This window comes from Xenopus laevis, chromosome 9_10L (assembly GCF_017654675.1).
Source record: "Xenopus laevis strain J_2021 chromosome 9_10L, Xenopus_laevis_v10.1, whole genome shotgun sequence".
NCBI classification, from domain to species: Eukaryota; Metazoa; Chordata; class Amphibia; order Anura; family Pipidae; genus Xenopus; species Xenopus laevis.
In genome coordinates this window covers 25,128,805-25,133,388 of record NC_054387.1, presented here as the reverse complement: position 1 = coordinate 25,133,388, position 4,584 = coordinate 25,128,805, and the positions used below count along the sequence as shown (strand labels likewise).

Sequence of the window (4,584 nt, the reverse complement as noted above, 5' to 3'; positions counted from 1 at the left end):
CTCTTTATATTATAAGATTGATTCTTAGTGTCTCTTGCTGAACTACAACCAAACCCCCCCCAACAACAATTTGAAAATCCCATCATTTGTCTATACCCTTCACACCGCCCCCTCCAAACGTCTTTAATCTGGGGGAGCTTTACACAGAGGGATGGGTTGCTTGGGGTTGTTGCACACAAGCCCTGAGGGAGGGGGTATATACACACTGTGTGTTGTAATGTATCGCTGAGAGGAAGATGTGTTGCTTGTATGTCAGAGACCAGTACATAAAGCACTGGGGTGGGGAGACCACCTGCAAAGGAAGCTGTGGCGATAGGGTGCAACGGGGCATTGGGAGGATGCCTCATAAACATTAGTTCATGGGGGCAGAACAGCCTGGCAGTGAGTAGAGGGAGGCAAATAAAAGGAAAACGCGTCTAGGTCTGTCTAATTGAACTGGTAGGCAGTACAGAGACCCAACGGTGTCCTATGTGAGTGGGTGCCACAGTCAGGTACAGGGTAAGGATGACCACAGTCTGACCAGCCAGAGCCAGTGACCCAGGGCAAGTCTTAATTCAAGGGCCACTTCCTCCCGCTCACCTCTTACCTTCAAAGCAGATATGCAGCCATCTTCTTGTGTCTGTGACTAACTGCCAGTTCCTGTGTGTAGGAGGGCTCTGCCCCGGAAGATCCGACTGCTCAGCGCTGAGGCACCACAAAGTGTAAAAGCAGAGTGAGTGCAGGAGGTGCAAGAGAGGCCGCAGGGATCGCAGGAGGTGCCACAGTGAGCGCAGGTGGTGCAGGAGAGGCCGCAGTGCACGCAGGAGGTGCAAGAGAGGCTGCAGTGCATGCAGGAGGTGCAAGAGAGGCTGCAGTGCACGCAGGAGGTGCAAAAGAGGCCGGAGTGCGCGCAGGAGGTGCTAGAGAGGCCGCAGTGAGCACAGGAGGTGCAAGAGAGGCCGCAGTGAGCGCAGCAGGTGCAAGAGAGGCCGCAGTGAGCGCAGCAGGTGCAAGAGAGGCCACAGGAGGTGCAAGAGAAGCCGCAGTGAGCGCAGAAGGTGCAAGAGAGGCCGCAGTGAGCACAGGAGGTGCAAGAGAGGCCGCAGTAGCCAACCTTGTGCGATATGGCTCAGCTGGAGAATAAGCTGGTGGGAAAGGGGGTAATTAGGGCTTTGTTTTCTTTAGGAACATTAAGTGCACTGTATCAGTCATATAACAAAAGCATCACACCACATATTTGCCCCTCGTTCATCTCTCCAATAAGGAGCCTGCAAACACAAGAGGGTCTATTACCCAGGGGCCACAGGAAGGACCCACATACAATCACTGCCTCAAACAGCATTTAAAAAATAAAAGTTTTATTCTTCTCCAGGGAAAATATCACATAAAGGAGAATATAGAATAAAGGTCTGGCCCTGCCCCTGCCCATACAGAGTGGCCTCCATTAAAGAGTTCCAAACACTGCTCCCTCACATACAAGGGGCCACAGGCTCTGCACACAATCAGAACTCTCATTTTCTTGTGCGTATCAGCTTTCTTCTGCTCTCGCTGCAGACTCCGTTCCTCCTGCTGAAGTCCAGCCAGCTCCTTGCGGGCCCCTGACAACCGCACCTCTAACTGGTTACTGATCACACTTTCCCTGTTAGGAAGAAAGAAGAGTCTGTTAAGAGCACCTCAGCCTGTCTGTACCTACAGGCTCTATGGTATCTAGCCCAAAGGGGAAGGGACCTACAACTCATTATCCTCATCAATATGCAACAGAAACAAATGCATTACTGCCTTTCCACCATCTCATCTGCTCCCAGAGTTTTACTGCCTGCCCTTATTATCTAATCACAGAAGCTTACTGCCAGCCAGGAATGCAAGTCTGGAAATATTTTGCACATGTTGGCAAGTACCCACCCATAACATCCCACTTACCTTCCCGCATTTCGTGCCAGGGATTCCTTTAAATTACAAATTTCTCGCTGCTTCTGTTTAATCTTTTCAGCTGTTATTGCCACCTGAACACTTAGTGCCCGCTTACTGTCCTTGCTGGCATTGTACAGCTCCTTCCCCTTCTTTTCACCAGTCTTTTGGGTCTCAGCGGTACAAGCACTGGTAAATTTGCCCTCAAGCTTCTCATTAAGGAAGTCAAAGATATCACGGGCTTTGGCGCCACCCCCTTGGCCAGAGGCTTTTGGACGTCTCTTGCTGGTTTTGTGCTTGTGCTTGCCACCAGCCTTCTTCCTCTGTTGGATCTCCATGCATTGGTCCAAAGATTTGCCTTTGGGTAGAACCACAGCCTGAATGGGCTCCACTCTCCCTTCTGCATTACGCCCCAGGCCTGGAAAAGACAACGGGCATTTAGGGGCATGCGGCTGGTGGGGAGCAACACCGCCAAAATGCATTTTCGTATTCTTGCCCAGAAAATAACAACCCACTCCATTTAGTTCAATGCTCACTGGGACCCAACTCCACTCACCTTTCCCAAACTCGTATCCCATGCGAACAAGAAGCTTGGATCCAATTCCGCGGGTGTGCGCCTCCCATCCTCCAAACTCAGAACTGCATGTGGTACCAGCGATCTCTTGCCCAAGTACTGCAAAAAGAAAGGAGTTACAGAAGAGTCCAGGAACCAAGGAAAGTAATGGAGAGCTGCTGCTTTCCCCTTACCTTTGGCATACACAGAATCCTCTGCTGCTCCATCCTCTTCTTCATCTGAGGAGGAGGAGCTGTCACTGCCTCTCAGAGGGGGAATAATGGAATCAGCTTCCAGCACAGACTCCTTGAGCAGCAGCAAATCAAACTTCACTGTGTAGAATCCACTCTCTATGTCTGAGACGTGAACATAAAGGGGAAGGTGCAGGAAGCACAAGGAGGGGAGCACAGGGAACAGAAATGAAGAATGTGAATAAAGGAATGTTGGGGGGCAGGAAAAATGTGGCCTTCCAAAGCACCAGCGCATATCCCAGTGGGCCCTAAAGTTTCCATCATATGAAATCATTTAGCACTTATTTGTGGTAATGTGATAAAAAGGCACTAAGTTTGCCCATGAGCAATGACCTATAGCAACCAATCAGCAGGTAGGATTTACTCGTCACCTGTTAAAAAGCAAACATTTTATTGGTTGTTATGGGTTACTGCTCCTGGGCAAACTTTGTGCCTTTTATTACATATGGGGGACAGCCTCTAATGTTTGTGAGAATGGTGGCCCTAGGGTGCCGACTAAGACAATGGGGGACAGGGTGGATAATCTCTTTACCAGTGGCATAGACTCACACTTTTGCACCAGGAAGGTGCCCGGGCACAACTTCCTCCCACTGTTCTTACCAGTGATCCGAGCTGGGTACCAGATGCCGTCGTTATGCTGGGCCAGGCAGGGACTGTCCACAGCAAGAGAACCGAGGTCTCCCTCTTTAAAGGGTTGAAGCTCAGTCACCGACACCACCTGACCATGTGAAAACCTGTAAAAGCAGCAGAGAGCCATCAGCAGGTCACCTCCAGTAAGCATTATATGTATGAATACATGAAGATGCTGCAGTCTTGCTTTCCCTTTTAGGGACAGCCCAGTTACTAAGCATACCATTACCTGCAGTTGTCATTGAAGAGGCATTTCCCATCCAGGAAGAAGGGACAGGGCTTCATGGCTTTATGGGTGGGATACAGGTAGAGGACACGGACTCCAGCCTCTCCGTCCTCCATCTGCTCAGAGCCCACCACCATGGCATTATGATATTCCAGGGTCCCCCATGTGCTGTAGTAGGGGGCCTTAACCTTCATCCCACTGGTGTTATCTTCTTCTTCTTCCTCCTCCTCTTCAGAGCCTTTGGAGCAAGTGGAGGTCTCGTCATTGGACCCTGGAGGCTGAGACTCCTCACTAATTGCCATTCTAAAAGCCTTATACTCCTTGTCTTGGGATGAGAGTGATGTGGGCACCTCGAGGGCTGGCAGGGAGATGGGATCCTCATGGGATGGCAGGGAGGGGTTACCCTCTAGTGATGTCAAGAGGTTACATTTCTGGATGGAGAGTAGGCTGGACTATGAGTTGCTGAAGGTCAGTGTGAAGCTGTGTGGATCCTCCAGCTGGGTCGGGTCAGTAACTGCCCGCAGGGTTAGATCCACCTGCTCCAGCTGAGCTCTGTATGTTTGAAGCGTAGCGGCCAGGCTCTCTTCGTCCATTGTACAACACTAGAAGGCGTAGCAGATCTCTGCAGGACACACAAACAACATACAATTAGAGTGGGGTATATAGCTCACCACCCCCTCCCCCAGGGTGTTGTAGAACTATTCCCCTCAGAAAATAGGCTAATGGCCTTCCTATGAGATACAGGCGCCAAATCAGAAGTAGAAGTTGCAGGTAAACATGATGATTGACCCCAATGTTATTAATAGGGGAAAAATATAAATATATAGGAAGGCTAGTATTTCTTTCCAGAAAAGGTGGCAACCCGACGTGGACTACAACTCCCATCATTCATTCTCACTATCTCTACTTTCTCTACAGGCCCCAGGTGCAGCACTCAGGGCAAGCTTGGCCTCATAGCGATGATAAAGGCAAAAAACAATAGCGAATAATAAAGCAAAAAGGCCACTGACCATAGAGTAGCATGGAGAAGCAGCTAG

The 4,584-nt window shown here is 50.0% G+C and overlaps 1 pseudogene; it reads right to left on the bottom strand.

Annotated features, from left to right (window-relative positions):
• Positions 1-1,320: 1,320 nt before the first annotated feature.
• Positions 1,321-4,164, bottom strand: LOC121398148 (annotated as a pseudogene).
• Between the last annotated feature and the right edge of the window lie 420 nt (positions 4,165-4,584).